At 43.0% G+C, this 17,448-nt stretch overlaps 1 long non-coding RNA gene and 2 pseudogenes across 7 annotated transcripts in view; all 3 read right to left on the reverse strand.

Moving 5' to 3' along the window:
• The window catches only part of LOC128930806 (uncharacterized), a 163,560-nt gene that overhangs the window by 62,841 nt on the left and 83,271 nt on the right, over nucleotides 1-17,448 (reverse strand). The gene's annotated exons all lie outside the window — the stretch shown is intronic.
• Nucleotides 1,179-6,242, reverse strand: LOC128930982 (immunoglobulin-binding protein 1 pseudogene; annotated as a pseudogene).
• LOC144579408 (nucleophosmin pseudogene) lies at nucleotides 6,664-8,708 on the reverse strand (annotated as a pseudogene).

Genomic DNA, 17,448 nt, shown 5'->3' on the forward strand with positions numbered 1-17,448 from the left:
CTAATTTTTCAGTTTTAAAACTGAAGGTTCTCATTCCCAGAAATCCCCTCTGTCTTGGACAAAAGTTAAAAATTGTTGCAATCATTCTGATAGGATGTGAGAGCTTTAAAAAGAAAACTATTAGGCTGCTTGGTCTGGATGGAACTGGTAAGTATAGTTAAAATCAATAGATATTTACTGACTTTCTAATGAATGAATGAATGACAACATATATTCCTGTTCTTATTTTTTTAGATGGAGTTTTGCTGTTGTCCCCCAGGCTGGAGTAAAACAACATGATCTTGGCTGCTCGCAGCCTCCACCTCCTGGGTTCAAGCAATTCTCCTGCCTCAGCCTTTCAAGTAGCTTGGACTACAAGCAGGTACCACCATGCCCCGCTAATTTTTGTATTTTTAGTAGAGACAGGATTTCACCATGTTGGCCAGGCTGGTCTGGAACTCCCAACCTCAAGTAATCTGCCCACCTTGGCCTTCTAAAATGCTAGGATTACAGGCTTATGCCACCTTGCCCAGCCAATATTTCTGTTTGTTTGTTTTTTCTTCTGAGAGGAGTCTTGCTCTGTCACCAGGCTGGAGTGCAGTGGTGTGATCTTGGCTCACTGCAACCTCAACCTCCTGGGTTTAAGCAATTTTCCTGCCTCAGCCTCCTGAGTAGCTGGGACTATAGGTGTGCGCCACCATGCCCAGCTAATTTTTGTATTTTTAATAAAGATGGGGTTTCACCATGTTGGCCAGGATGCTCTCTATCTCTTGACCTCATGATCCACCCACCTTGGCCTCCCAAACTGTCAGGATTACAGGCATGAACCACTGCACCCAGCCCAATATTCCTGTTCTTAATGAGCTATGATCTGATTCAGGGAACAAGAAACAAACCACTGTAAAGTTAAATCAAGGTACATTTACATATTATTCAAGACAATAAGAGAAATTATGTCACAAAATGAGTAATGGCCAAATCAATTTTCTACTTAGCATTGTTTTGGGAATGGATTTCAGAGGAAAGGAGCAGCTTTTACTGGGGTTGAGATATTCATGGAAAACTATTAAAGTGGTTATACTTAGGCTGGATGTGGTGGCTCACATCTATAACCCCAGCACTTTGGGAGGCACAGACAGGAGGATTGCCTGAGCCCAGGAGTTCAAGACTAGCCTGTGCAACACAGTGAGACCCTGTATCTAAAAAAAAAAAGTTATACTTAATAATGATTTAGAAAAACTAGAGTGATATTGATACACAGAAATGAAGGCAGAGTGTTGCAGGTGGATGGCACAGAACAGGCAAAGCGACAGGAGTGAGAAGAAGCAGAAGGCTTCTTCCAGGGCCAAGGGGTATTAGTTCATTAAAAGGGAGAGAAGGTTGGGTGCAGTGGCTCACACCTGTAATCCCAGCACTTTGGGAGGCTGAGGGGGACAGATTGCTGGAGTCCAGGAGTTTGAGACTAGCCTAAGCAACATGAGATGAAATCCTTTCTTTACTAAAACTACAAAAAAATTAGCCAGGCATGATAGTGTGCACCTGTATTCCCAGCTACTCAGGAGACTGAGTTGGGAGAATCACCTGAGCTCAGGAGGTTGAAGCTGCAGTGAGGCAAGATCATGCCATTGCACTCCAGCCCGGGCAACCAGAGTGAGAACTTGTCTCAAAAAAAAGGTGGGTGGTGGGTGAGTCAAGGGAGAAAAGGGGCCAGAGGAGAGAAATGCAGTGAGAGGAAGTCAGCATTTGATGATGCTTTGCAGTGTCATGCATCCTTTTACACATGGGAGACATCGTTAACAACCACTCTTTCCCTGTGAGAAGAAACACTACTTGCCAGCTGCGGTGGCTCATACCTGTAATTCCATCACTTTGGGAAGCCTAGGCAGGTGAATCACAAGGTCAGGAGTTCAAGACCAGCCTGGGCAACATGGTGAAACCCAATCTTTACTAAAATTACAAGTTAGCTGGGCATGGTGGCATGTGCCTGTAATCTCAGCTACTGGGAGGCTGAGGCAGGAGAATTGCTTTAACTGGGGCCCAGTAACTGGGACCCAGTCATACCACTGCACTCCAGCCTGGGCTACAGAGTAAGACTCCATCTCAAAAAAAAAAAAAAGAAAAAGAAAAAAAGGAAATGCTACCTTCTCCCCTGAGCTGTTGTTCCCCTAAGTTGGAAATACAAGCCCTAAATATAATGCAGTATGGTGGTTGTTTGTTTGGGTTATCTAGTATTAATAACAAACCACTGTAAAACTTGTTGTGAGCTTTTTCACAGCACACTGGGCTTAGGGCAGTCATCTTTCTACAGGGGAGCTGGCTTCCCCCAGAGGGCCAAAACAGAAGCTTCCAGTCCTCAAGTCTCTGGCTCCAAATAGTACCCCTTCTGCCTGTTTCTACTGATTAAAGCAGGTCATAGGGACACTGAGATTCCAAGGCAGTGGAGTATACAAGGAGGCATAGCTCAGCCGGGCTCACTGATGTGACAGCCTACCACACTCCTTCTTTAACCTCTCCCAAAACACGGAGACTTTAGGTAACATTTAATTTTATGCACTTCTGCTTAGAGGAAGAAGGCAGCCAGCAGTCTCTCCTGATGGAAAAGAGAACCTAAACAGGAAGTTAAGTCTATTGAGTCCTAAAATTGACAGCTGTGTAAAGATAAGATGAATCAAGGATCTGAAGCTGGGCGCACCCCCACCGCCTAGGACAGAGGATCTGGAAAGGAAATGCATGTTTGGATTTGAGATACAAGGGCTAGCCAGCAGCCCATGTCTTTCCTACAGGACAGCCCAGAGCTGTTGCTCACATCTTCAAGGAATACTAGTGGAAGTGGAGAGTTTGCCTCTTAATTACCCATAGAGTAGAGGCTGCTGCACCACTGCAGGGTTTTATACAATTATTGACCACAGCTTTTGGCTGTGATTCTTTGTCTCTCCTCTCCCTGTTCTCCCTCCCTTCCAGGACACAAAGAGAAGAGAGTTGAGTTAAATAAAACACCCATAACACCGATTTCAGAAAACATTCTTAACAACAGTCTGTACAGAGCCCTTTATTTAATTTTTTTTTTGAAACAAGGTCTCATTTTGTCACCTAGGCTGTAGTACAGTGGGACTACCAGGGCTCATTGCTGCTTAGAACTCCTGAGCTAAAGCGGCCCTCCTTCCTCAGCCTCCTGAGAAGATGGGACTATAGGAGTACATTACCATACCCAGGACTGCAGGCACACACCACCACACCCAGCCAAATAAAAAAATTTTGTGTGTGCAGATGGGGTCTCAAACTTCTAGCCTCAAGCAAGCCTCTATATTGGCCTCTTAATTTGCTGGGATTACTAGATTACAGGTGTAAACAATCTCTCCTTTTTTTTTTCGAGATGGGCTCTGGCTCTGTTGCCCAGGCTGAAGTAGAGTGGTGTGATTTCACTGCAGCCTCTGCCTCCCAGGTTCAAGCAAATGTCCTGCCTCAGCCTCTTGAATAGCTGAAACTACAGGTGCCTACCACCATGTCTGGATAATTTTGTGGGGGGGGGTGTACAAATACACACAATCACTTGACACTTTATTGAATGCAAAATAAGATTTAGCATTTTGCCTTTGTTGTACACAGCTGCAGAGGGAGCCCAGGGCAGGGAGGACTGCAAGGTTTTCCTTGGCGGGGGAGGTGTGCACCCTGCAGTCCTGCCGTGTTGTGGGAAGATCAGCACATGTTGTGTCGGTCACCATAGCCCCTCAGATGGGTGCTTTTCCAGTCATCCCACTCCTGAGCTCCGTACAGTGTTTGTTCATCCTCCTCCTCTTTTTCTTCTTAATCTTCCTGTTGCTGAGCTGCTTTTCTTAATTCCTCTGGTGTTGCCTTGATCACTCCCTGATCTGGGAATGCTCCATATTTCTAACGTTGCTCATACCAGTCACTCACCATCATAGTTGCCAGGTTTGAATAACCAGCTCCAGATAATTAGACTTGGGCCATGTTCCAAGTGAGAATGAAGGGTTTCACTGGAGGCCTCTCCTGCAAGATAAGTTAGAAGTTGATTCCTCTCTTGAAGCATTTCTTTCTCTCAGGAAACTTTATTTCCTGGTCAATGCTCTCAATCTCTTCTAAGCTGATATCTATCCACCTCGGAAGGTGAAGATAAGATTCATGAACATGCTCGTCATCTGCTTGACCACTTTCCACAGCAGATTTCATTGCAGACAACCTATGCTCCAAATCCTTCTTCTGCTTGTATCTCTCTATTTTAATCTGTCTTTGAGCTGCCATAGCAATGAGGCGAGGATAAGCCATAGAGGAATTAGCAGTGTGATTTTCAGCAGAGTTCTTGGCTTTGGGCAGCTCAGACTTTGCCACATGATAGCAATGGCACTTAGTTAAGTAGTTTATAAAGTGTTCTCAAGCCCACTGCAAAGGATCTAGACATTTGCTGGGGTTGACTTATTTTATGGTGAGGGCTCCTTGAAATGCTAGCACCAAATAGGTACTTCAGGTCAGTGGAAGCAATCTCTTCCAAATCTTCATTTTGACTGAATAAGTCGAGCTGCGACAACATTTTGGCAGCCTTCTCAAGGAGGTCCAGGTCCTTGAACATCTTCTCCTGGACTATCCGGAAACCGGCAGATTCAGTCACTACTTCTTCTATTTCCAGAAGCTGTTTGCTGGTTTTAAGCAGCTTGGGGAGCTGCAGCAGCAATAAATCACCTTCAGCAGCCATCTTGGGGAGGGAGGAGCCTCCATTTTTGTATTTGTGATAGAGACGGGGTTTCATCATGTTGGCCAGGCTGGTCTCAAGCTCCTGACCTCAGGTGATCCAGCCACCTCAGCCTGGGTGGGATTACACATGTGAGCCACCATACCCGGTCTGATCTGCCTTCTTGACCTCCCTTCTTTTTAAAAAATTTACTTTTCCAATAAAAAAAAGACTCCCTATTCAATAAATGGTGCTGGGATAACTGGCTAGCTATATGCAGAAGATTGAAGCTGGACCTCTTCCTTATACCATATACAAAAATCAACTCAAGATGAATTAAAGACTTAAATGTAAAACTCAAAACTATAAAAATCCTGGAAGATAGCCTAGGCCATATCATCCTGGACATAGAAATGGGCAAAGATTTCATGATAAAAACACCAAAAGCAATCACAACAGAAGCAAAATTTGACAAGTGGAATCTGATTGAACTTGAGAGCTTCTGAGCAGCAAAATAAGCTATCAACAGAGTAATCAGAAAATCTACAGAATCAGAGAAAATACTTGCAAACTATGCACTGACAGAAGTCTAATATCCAGCATTTATAAGAAACTTAAACAGATTTACAAGAGAAAACACCTCCATTAAAAAGTGGGCCAAGGAAATGTACAAACAGTTTTCAAAAGAAGACATATATGCATCCAGCAAGCATATGAAATAAAGCTTAATATCACTGATCATTAGAGAAATGCAAATCAAAACCACAATGATATAACTATTGGGTACTGGGCTTAATACCTGGGTGATAAAATAATCGGTACAACAAACCCCCATGACATGAATTTATGTATGTAACAAACGTTCACATGTACCCCCAAAACTGAAGTAAAAGGGGTGTGTGTGTGTGTATCTGTGTGTTTTTAAAGATGAGGTCATGAAATCCCCCCCACCCCTCCAAAAAGTTGCTTTTCCCATTTGTACCAGCCACTTACTCCCATTGCTTCTCTCCTGCAGGCATCCTATTCTGGCATGATTGAGATGTGCTCTTGAATACACATATATCCTTGCAATGTACATAGTGGTGCTGTGTTTGTGCTTAGTATAGATAAGTAAGAAAGGGGAAGGGAAAATATTAAGGGGCACACAGATGAGCCATTTTCCCCTTTTAAGAAGCTTTACAGATGTCCTACTCAACAATTTCTATTCCCATCTTGCCAGCCAAAATTTTACCACTTGCTCATGCCTATTCACCTGGGAGACTAGAAAAAGTAGTTTTCTTAAGCTGGTCATATTGACATTTGCAATAAAGTAAAGGTTTCATTGGCAAGGAAAAAAAAAGAAGCTTTAGTCTGCACTTAGTCTGATTGTGATGCTGAATAAAAGTCTTTTTTTTTAATGTGCTGTATAAAGTTAGTTTATTCTGAAGCCATATTGGTAAATTTTCCCAAAAGTGTGAAGTTAGAATTCCTGCAGGGTGGTGCCAGGTTCTATTTGGAATTTATATACAACCTGCTTGGGTGGAGAAGCCATTGTCTTCAGAAACCTTGATGTAGTTGAACTGATATTTATGGTTGTGACCTGAAGTTCACCATTAAAAGGGATTACCCAAGCAAAAATAATAATACTGATAGAATATCATAGACTACATGGTATAATAGAATAAAATAGACTGAATGGTTTAAACAATAAAAGTTTACATCTCACAGCTCTGGAAGCTAGGAAGTCTCAGATAAGGTGCTGGCAGATCCAGGTCTGGTGAGGGGCCACTTCTTGGTTTGTAGATGACTGTCTTCTATCCTCAATTGCTGGTGAGCAGAGAGGAAGATCCTGTGTCTCCTCTTTTTTTCTCTCCTTTTTTGAGAGAGTCTCACTCTGTCAACCAGGCTGGGGTGCAGGGGTGCTATCTCGGCTCACTGCAACATCTGCCTCCTGGGTCCAAGTGATTCTCCTGCCTCAGCCCCCTGAGTAGCTGGGACTACAGGCACGTGCCACCACACCCACCTAATTTTTGTATTTTTAGTAGAGATGGAATTTTACCATGTTGACCAGGCTGTTCTTGAACTCCTAACCTCAGGTGATCTGCCCACCTTGGCCCCCAAAAGTGCTGGGATTACAGGGGTGAACCACCATTCCCAGCCTCTTTTTTTTATTCATTCAAATATTTATTGAGCAGCTAAACAGATAGAAAGGTGATTTAAAACATGGTCAGAGGTGAGGCAAATGCACAAGTAATAGAAAGCAAAGGGCAAGGTTCACTGAATCACAGCAATGAGAAGAAAGTGCTTTAGGGAACCAAGAGTGAGATTGTTTCCTGAAGAGGCATGGGTGGCAAATCAGAAAAGGGGATTGAGATTAAAATAGACTTCAGTCTGGATTGCTGATAACACTCATTATGGACTACATTTGTCTCTCTTTTTTCTTTCTCTCCATCTTTGGGCTTAATTTACTGGTAGTGCCCAGGATTGTTCAGTGTGATTTTTTCTATACTTGTTTGCATTTTTACTTGAATGTCTTCTACAGAACTAGGTCCTTTTGGTGTTTTAGGAGTTTTTTCCTGTTATTTGAAGGATACTTGTCCTTTTGATTTTGGTGTTGATGATGGTTTTGAGCCTTTTCCATTCTGATTTGACTTTCGTGCATTTTTGGCTGAAGTATCTCATGTATTTTTTCACTGGTGCTTTTTGATGATGAGTTTCCTCATCATCAAAATCATCATCATCATAATCTTCATCGACATCATCTTCATCAGCAGTAAGTTTTAGTTTTTTCTGTGGAAGCTGGCTACCACCTCCAGGGGCAGACCACTTTCCAGATATACTTCAGAGTTTTGAATCCTCCTCCTATTCATCTTCTGACACTGTATCTTCCTCCACAGCTACTAAGTGCTGTCCACTAATATGCGCTGGCCTTGAACCACACTTCAACTGTAAGACCACTGGTGGTGTTATTTCAATGCCCCCAAGGGAAACTGTTGGCTGTACAGACATTTTTTAAGTTGCCAGTGTTACTTTAATGGGACTGCCTTCATAATTCATTGACTCTGCTTTAACAATCTGCAATTCATCCTTTGCACTAGTCCCTAAACTGACCATTCTTAAAGATAACTGGTGCTCATTTCATCATTATCCACCTTAAGTGATCATCTTTGTTGGCCTTTAGTTCACAACCAAAAAGATAGTTCTGGGACCTCAGGGGGCTCATGTCCATGCCCATTCAATCTTCCATTGGGTGACAGCATGCACTTAGGTGTGAGAGAAGGTGGACAGAGATAAACAACCACTGCTTAAGAGAATAGCCGTGCAGGACCGAATCACACCAGGTGCCTCCTCCTCTTTTTATAAGGGCATTGATTCCATCATAAGGGCTCACTGTCATGATCTCAAATAATGCTCATCACCCCCAAAAAGCCCCATCCTCAAATGCCATTACATTGAGGGTTAGGATTTCAATATATGAATTTTGGGAAGACAAGCATTTAGTCTGTAGCAGGGAAATGGCAGTGGGTAGACATCTAGCTGTCTCTGTCACCTGTAGGAATGAGGAAGGGACTGTCGGACATTTCCTGGTCTCAGGGGTCACCATGGAAGAGCAGAGGCAAGGAAACAGTGAGTCAGGAGAAAAGAGGCCAGTTTGCTTCATCGGATCTGCATCCACTGCCTCAGGAACAGAAATCATCAGGAGTGACCACCAGGAATGTTCCTTCACCACAGATGTGCTTTCACCCTGGAGAAAACTTGACCAGATGATCTTGGGATTGTTTTAGAAGAGAGGAGCAGAGAAGTGGCAGACGTGAGATGAACAACTTGACAACATGAACTACAAGTGAGAGTGGGGGACGTGGGCTTACTTCTCCCATTTTCTTTCCTTTTACCTTCCTTACAAGGGCAATTTGCCTTGTTTCACTTGAAGCATATCCCCAGCATGTAGGTCAAATGAAAAATGTTTATAAATTAAATACAAATGTAAAGGTAATAAGGACAATTGTGGTAACTACCTTGTAAAAGTCACCACTTAAATTCAAGAAAAGTAGGAAACAGCTACACACATTTCAAGGCACTAAACAACAACAACAAAAAAGAAAAATCCTCACTTGTTAAACACGCACATATGCATAAATATTGATATGACACATTTAAAGATTGTAATCCTAGGTTAATTGCCAATTTTTTTTTGAGATGGACTTTTGCTCTTATTGCCCAGTCTGGAGTGCAATGGTGCTATCTCGGTTCACCACAACCTCCGCCTCCCAGGTTCAAGCGATTTTCCTCCCTCAGCCTCCAGAGTAGCTGGGATTTCCGGCATGTTTCATCACACCCACCCAATTTTGTATTTTTAGTGGAGACGGGGTTTTTCCATGTTTGCCTGGCTGGTCTCAAACTCCCTACCTCAAGTGATCTGCCCACCTCAACCTCCCAAAGTGCCGGGATTACAGGTGTGAGCCACTGTACCCAGCTGGATTGCCGATTTTTTTTTTTTTTAGTTATCTTTATTCTAAGGCACCAATCCCAGCATTGCAAATGGCTTAATTTGCTTTCAGTGTTTTTCTTTTTTTTAAAAAAAAAAAAGACGGGGTTGCGCCATGGTTGCCCAGGCTGAACTGCAGTGGCTAATCACAGGCGCGATCCCACTACTGATCAACACGCGAGTTTTGACCTGCTCCGTTTCTGACCTGGGCCGGTTCACTCCTCCTTAGGCAACCTGATGGTTTCCCGCTCCCAGGAGGTCACCATATTGATGCCGAACTTAGTGCGGACACCCGATAGGCATAGCGCATTACAGTCCAGAACTCCTGGGCTCAAGCGATACTCCCACCTCAGCCTCCTGAGTAGCTGAGACTACAGACACGCACCACCACGCCCAGCGCTTTCAGTGTTTTTCTGGTCTAGACATCAGTGGGGATTTACTCTTGCACTCTTATTTATTCTTGTACCTGCAGTTGCCTCTTGAGTGTAGTGAAGGGATATTTCATTGCAGTCCAGTTTCATCCTCTGTGAAAACTGTAAGAGAAACCCTGGGGACATGTTGTTATTATTATTATTTTTATTATTATTATTATTAATCCATTGCTTTTCAAGCTCTAGCACTAAAGTCTTGCTGACCTAGATTGAGATGTGCTGGTGATTCTTTTCCCCGATGTAGAATCAACAAGCACATCCGTGGCTCTCAGCACAGTGCTAACTTCACCTTGCCAACCGAGAGGCTGAGCAGTTGGCAGGGAGGGTAAAGATCAAAGAGAAAAGCAGAAGTAAAAGTTGCATCACTTGGCTGAGTGTGGTAGCTCACTTCTGTAATCCCAGCACTTTTGGGAGGCCAAGATGGGTAGATCACCTGAAGTCAGGACATTAACAGCAGCCTAGGCAACATGGTGAGACCCCATCTCTACTAAATATAAAAAAATTGTCCAGCCATGGTGGGGCACACCCATAATCCCAGCTACTCAGGTGACTGAGGTACCAGAATCACTTGAAGCTGGGAGGTGGAGGTTGCAGTGAGCTGAGATTGGGCCACTGTACTCTGTTGCATGGGTGACACAGCAAGACTCTGTCTCAAAAAAAAGTTACAACACTTAAGTCTTCCTGACTACATTCCATTTGGAAGTGCTAAGTTTCCAAAGACACGTAAGGTACAATCAATGATTGCTAGGGTCTGAATGTTTGTGTCCTTCCAAAATTTGTATGTTGAAATTCTAACCCCCAAGGTGATGATAGTAGGAGGTGGGGCCTTTGGGAGGTGATTAGAAGAAGAGGACACAGCCCTCACAAATGAGATTGCAGAGAGCTAGCTAGCCCCTTCCACCATGTGAGGATACAGTAAGAAGATAGTCCGCTACCACTGGCTATGAACTAGAGGACAGGCCTTCATCACACATCGAACCTGCTGGCATCTTAATCTTGGACTTGCCAGTATCCAGAGCTGTGAGAAATAAACTTCTGTTGTTTATAAACTACTCAATTTATGGGATTTTGTTGCAGTAGCTTCAATGGACTAAGACAATGGCTAGGTATTTGTTTCTAAGCCATGCCAGTGTGTCCATGACTCAGTCACTTGAACAGAAGCACAGCAGAGATGAACTTAGATTATTTTCATCCTGCTTGAGAAGACCCAGTTAAATGGGGAGAAGAATGGGCTACTTGACCGTCAATCTTTCCAGAACATTCTCAGACCTTCAGACTGTGCCTGTTATATCTTTGCCAGTACTATCACTGTTTCTTTGCTTTGGCAAGTGAGAGCTACTTCCTGCAGTCATTAGATTTCACTCAGCAATGTCTTCTCATCAGGAAAACCAAGCCTCAAAGACGCTTACATCCATAAAATACATTTGGCTCCAAAAAAATCTATCTTACCTCATTGCTCCTGGCAATTTGGTTTGTGTGTCTAATTTCCTCAAGCCAATTGACAAGAATTATAGTCTTGTAATTACATAGTTCTCTATATCACAAGCTCAGGAATCAACACGGTGAGTTGGTGCATGCCCCAGGGTTTACTTCTGCTGCTGTCCATCATGCCTCTCTTAATTCTTAGAAAAGCATCAATTTATCCAAGACAGAAAACTGCTGCTAAGCAGGCCAGGACAATTCTCAAGGCACCAATGACTAGCATGAGGCAATGGGGGATGGAGAGCTCCTCTATTTTCTTTCTCTAATTCTCCCAGATCCAGATCCATAGCCTGTTCTTGCCTAAGTATAAAAGGCCCTATGCAGAACTGCCATTCTTTGTTAGCTGGGCTTCTCTATTCTGTCTTTTTGCCACTCAGGCAGCCTCCTTCCCAACTTCCCTGTACCTGCTACTTTCTACCTCTCCATCCAACCTATCTCTTGTTTTAAAAATGAGAAGCCTGGGTGTGGTGGCTCATGTCTGTAATCCCAGCACTTTGGGAGGCCAAGGCAGGAGAATCATGAGGTCAGGAGATAGAGACCATCTTGGCTAACACGGTGAAACCCCCCTCTCTACTAAAAATAAAAATTAAAAAATTTATTCACTCTTTTGGTCAGCTCAAAGGATAAAAGGCTGGTAGTAACTCAAAATATTTCTTTTTCTCAAATCTGTCTCCATTTTATCAAGGAATAAGATTTTAGGCTAAAGAAATGGAGGGAGAATTGACAGTGAAATACAATTCCCCAGCAATAGCAGATGGGGAAGATTTGCAGGGAGCTGCTTGGGTCTCTAAAATCACACGTGGAGGCAAAGATAGAATCCACCTACTCTAAAATAAGCCCTGTCTACAGGCTTTGAAGCAAAAATGCCTGACTTTGTTTTGGGTTAGATCCTACAGAGATTCCTCCAGCCTTGAAAAAAATTCCCGTGGTTTAATAAAACTTATAATCTCTTGTGATGATTACACAAAGGCACCTCTTGGGATTTCCCACAGGCTGCCTCCCCACTGCCCCTACTATGTCTTCTTCACTGTCCCAAGCGCATATGAATCCCTGGCTAAATAGCTTGCACTCTTGGATTATCTTACCCCCACCAGGGTGTTTGGCAACATTGGATATTTGATGCTTGGATGGGCATCAAATGGCTGAATCCACTGACCACATATTCAGTCTCCATTTCAGTCTTTATGTTATGTGATAGGGAGTCAGAGATGAAAAGTCTCAGTCCCTACTGTTGATGAGTTTTTAGCCCAGTGGTTAGACAATCATGTGAACAGATAAAAACTAGTGTAGCTTGAACAAATTTCAGTACTCATACTTGGGTATGCAGGAAACAAAGCTTTTCTAATTTTTGTTCTATATAAACTTGATTATTATTACTATTATTTTTTGAGATGGGATCTCACTATGTTACTCAGCCTGGTGTCTAACTCTTGGGCTTCAGCAATCCTCCCACCTCAGCCTCCCCAAGTAGTAGGTGCGCACCAATGTGCCCAGCTCAAAAAACTTGATTTTTAACTTGAGTCCCCATTCTGCCTAGTGGCTGAAATGTAATTTTTAGCCAACAGGGCTTTCTCAGCTGATCAAACTCTTGCCTCTCTCCTTCTCACCACAGGATTGCATCTCAATTCTGAGTGCTATGTTGGTGCATTCTGGTGAGGTCAGGGAGAGACTAGGTAGTGTCTAGGGCTCAATGGTCACATTTATTTATTTTAATAAATGTTAATTTTAAAATTAGAGACAAGGGTCTTCCTACATTGTCCAGGCTGCCTTGAACTCCTGCACTCAAGTGATCCTCCTGCTTCAGCCTCCCAAAATGCTGGGATTACAGGCCTGAGCCACCATGCCTGGCCTCAATGGCCACATTTTATCTGGCCTTTGGTTGTTCTTCATCTTTCTCACTGAAATCTCTTGAGATGTTTATTTTCTTATCAGATCTCTGGTCAGAATGTTCAAGGGATTCTCTGCTACCATTTCCTTCTTCCTAATCCTAAATCATCTCTCTCTGTTGTCTTCACATCTCTCCCAGGGAATGGAAAATATTTGGCTGCTTGTTACCTGCCTAGAAGGCTATAGGTAGGGTAGTGGGGTGGTTTCATGTACTCTTGGCTTCAACATTTATGACCTATACCCAGTCCATGCAGGATGCAAGAAGCCTATATGAGACTGACTTTTGTTTTGTTTTATTTTTTTGAGACAGAGTCTTGCTCTATTGCTCAGGCAGGAGTGCAGTGGTACATTATGTCTTACTGCGGCTTTGATCTCCTGGGCTCAAGCCATGGAGATCCTGCTTTCTCAGCCTCTCAGATTAGCTGAGACTACAGGCACATGCCACCAGGCCTGGCTAACTGTTTTGTTTTTTGTAGAGGTGGGATGCCATTGTGTTGCCCAGGCTGGTCTCAAACTCCTAGCTCCAAGCAATCCTCCCACCTTGGCCTCCCAAAGTACTGGGATTGCAGGTATGAGCCCTGTGCCAGGTGGAGACTGATGTTTAACACCAGATTCCCTCCACTTCTGAGACCCCAGCCAATCTGGAGTTTCTTTTATTTTCCCTTGCTTCTCTTCAGGCTTGGAATGGTGCAAGAAAGGATGCTCATCAGAATTGTTTCTGTTCCTCCACCTTTTCAGGGGATCTTATATCCTCTAGAGTGGGGTAAACTTTTTTTTTGAGACAGAATCTTGCTCTGTTGTCCAGGCTGGAGTGCAGTGGCATGATCTCGGCTAACTGCAACCTCTTCCTTTCAGGTTCAAGTGATTCTCCTGACTCAGCCTCCTGAGTAGCTGGAATTACAGGCACTCAAAACCACACCTGACTAATTTTTGTATTTTTAGTAGAGACAAGGTTTCACCATGTTGGCCAGGCTGGTCTTGAACTCCTGACCTCAAGTGATCCACCCATCTCAGCCTCCCAAAGTGGTGGGATTACAGGCATGAACCACCACGTCCTGCCTTGAGTGGGGCAAGCTCTTATATATGCATGTCTTTGTCCAAACTTATTGATGATAGAAATACTTTACTGCTCTAAATTCTGTGGGATTTTAGCTTCTGATATTCAAAAGCCAGATTCTGATGCTCGAAAGAAAGGATTTTTAGACTAAATATATTTTCCTTCAGGTTACTGTTTCTGGAATGGGCTTCATAGTTTATTTATTTATTTATCTTTGAGATGGAGTTTTGCTCTTGTCACCCAGGCTGGAGTGCAATGGCACAACCTCAGCTTACTGTAGCCTCCACCTCCCAGGTTTAAGTGATTTTCTTGCCTCAGCCTCCTGAGTAGCTGGAATTACAGGTACCTACCACCACACCCAGCTAATTTTTGTATTTTTAGTAGAGACGGGGTTTTGCCATGTTGGCCAGGTGGGTCTTGAACTCCTGACCTCAGGTGATCCACCTGCCTCAGCCTCCCAAAGTGCTGGGATTACAGGCATGAGTGATCATGACCAGCCTCACAGTCTACTTTTAAATGGAAAAACTAAGAAAACTATCCTTTCTTGTCTGCATTTATTCCTCTACCAATTCTATGCTAAGGGCAGTGAACACAGAACATCATCACTACTGCTCAGTTAGAAGTAGTGAAGAGGGGCAGCAGAAAGTGTCAGATAGTCTCACTGAGATGGACTAACACCTCCATGAGCTAAAATTTAGGCCAGGCATGTGGCTCACTCCTGTAATCCCAGTACTTTGGGAGGCCAAGGTGGGTGGATCACTTGAGGTCAGGAGTTTGAGACCAGCCTGGCCAAAATGGTGAAACTGCATCTCAACTGAAAACACAAAAATTGGCCAGGCATGGTGGCACACACCTGTAATCCCAGATACTCGGGAGGCTGAGCCATAACAATCGCTTGAACTCAGCAGGCAGAGGTTCCAGTGAGCTGAGGTTGTGCCATTGCACTCTAGCCTGGGAGACAGGGTGAGACTCTGTCTCAAAAAAAAAGTAGCTGGGTGTGGCAGTGTGTGTCTGTAATTCTAGCTACTGGAGAGACTGAGGCAGGAGGATTGCTTGAGCCTGGGGGTTAGAGACCACGCTAGGCAACATAGTGAGACTCAGTCTCAATTTAATAAAAGAAAGTGAGTGGGCTGAGGAGAGACCAATAACTGCAAGACTTGAGAAGTATCTAATAGAAGAGACACTGGAAAAAGATTGGAAAGTAAACTGAGAGATGGGAAGAGAATCAACAGTGAGTAGTGGAAACTAGGAGAGAAAAAAAGATACATTCCTACTGTCTAGTAACTCAATCCATGGAACCAGTTAGAGCAGGAAGAAAATGTGTCTCCAGTTACAGAGAAAGAATAATCTAAGCCAAAGAGTTAGAAGACCTAAGAGTTTCTTTTTGGTTTTTCCACTTTTGCACAAGTGTTTTCCCAAGGCCTGAACTCTCTTTCTATAAAACAAGCAAGTAAGTAGTTTATTATATATAATATGTATAACATAATTAGCAGAAGTATTCTCTGAGATGAATAAAGTTATGTCTACAGGATTCTTTGAAGTCACAGGAACACAGGGCATTCTCATTTTTTCATCATCTCTGAAATAAACAGCTTTCAATGCTTGCTAACTTCGCTCTGGACTGAAAAACAAAAATAGATCTTAAGTTTCTTAACTCCTAGATATAGCCTCTGAGGGACACATTTCAAACGACTAATATCATGCACCTTCTCATATCAAATGCATTCACGTTATTTTTCATATATGAAAATAGCCATATTTTGGAAAATACAATGTTAATGTCTACATTTTATATGTAAGAAATTCACACTATCCTTTTGTTTTTTAGCCCTGCAACTTCTAGAATTTATCTATTTTTGTGAAATATTGACTCACGCCTGTAATCCCAGTATTTTGGGAGGCCAGGGCAGGTGAATCACAAGGTCAGAATTCAAGACCAGCCTATCCAAGATGGTGAAACCCTGTCTCTACTAGAAATACAAAAAAAATTAACTGGGCATGGTGGTGGGTGCCTGTAATCCCAGCTACTCAGGAGGCTGAGACAGAGAATTGCTTGAACCCAGGAGGTGGAGGTTGCAGTGAGCTGAGATCACATCACTGCACTCCAGGCTGGGAGACAGAGCAAGACTCCATCTCAAAAAAGGATTGCAGTGTGTTCAAATGCTTTTCTTGGTACTAATTAAATATTTAGTATATCATTTGTTGCCTGGGTCTATTTAAGAATTTAGCAGGTCCACCTAAGGAAATTTCCACATTGTCCTGAGGCACGGAGCATGAAACTGACCACCTTGTAAAAATTTTTGAGAAGCTCTCAGGAACTAGAAAGGGACACATGTGAGTGTAGCTGCCCCACCACCATTTTCCACCCTTGTTTAATATGATATAATTAGGTATTTATAAAACACTTATCATCATAACACACTGGTCACTTATTTATTTATGTCAGCTTGTGTCACTTCTGTTATTGAGAGGCGTACTTAGATTTCAAGTGCATTATATTATCCATAAGTGGTGTTTTTGGAATAGCATCATCACCTACATTTATGATCACTTATTGATGAGAAACTTCTATCAGGCCTCTCTCTTTACAGAGATGTCACTATCATTCTTTACATTTGAAATAATTCAGGGCCACAATAACCATCATTACATGGTGCTGAAGTTATGGAAACAAATCTTACCCACCTTTATGGATGGTGGAAAGTAGCCTTATCTTCTTTTGGAAATTTTAAGGTTTTGGTGACCAATTTAATACATCAGGAGAAATAACTTTGTAAACTAAAAAAGTACTCTATAATTGCTGCAGCAGTGACAGGATGCCTAGAATTGAGTTCTGAATGTTTTGAACAGTGTCTGTCTATAATTGGTACTCATTGACTATTTGTTGAATAAATGGATGATTGAATAAATGAATGATATACATTTTCTTTCTATAGACTTTTTTCTGAGACACAGTTGTCTTTTTTTGAGACCCTGTTGTCTAGGCTGAAGTGCAGTGCCATGATCTTGGCTCACTGCAACCTCCACCTCCTGGGTTCAAGTGACTCTCCTACCTTAGTCTCCCAAGTTGCTGGGACTACAGATGCATGCCACCATGCCCAGCTAATTTTTTTGTGTTTTGTTTTGTTTCTTTGAGGTGGAGTCTTACTCTGTTGCTCAGGGTGAAGTACAATGGTGCAATCTCAGCTCACTGCAACCGCCACCTCCCAGGTTTAAGAAATCTTCCCACCTCAGCCTCCTAAGCAGCTGGGACTACAGGTACATGCCACCATGCACAGCTAATGTTTGCATTTGCAGAAGAGACAGGGTTTCATTGTGTCATCCAAGCTGGTCTGACACCCCTGACCTCAAGTGATCCACCTGCCTAAGCCTCCCAAAGTACTGGGATTACAGGTATGAGCCATGGTGCCCAGCTTCTTTTTGTAGACTTTGTGAGTTGTGAGCTAGAAGTAGAAGGCCATTA

Source organism: Callithrix jacchus, chromosome 15, assembly GCF_049354715.1.
Source record: "Callithrix jacchus isolate 240 chromosome 15, calJac240_pri, whole genome shotgun sequence".
Lineage (NCBI taxonomy): Eukaryota > Metazoa > Chordata > Mammalia > Primates > Cebidae > Callithrix > Callithrix jacchus.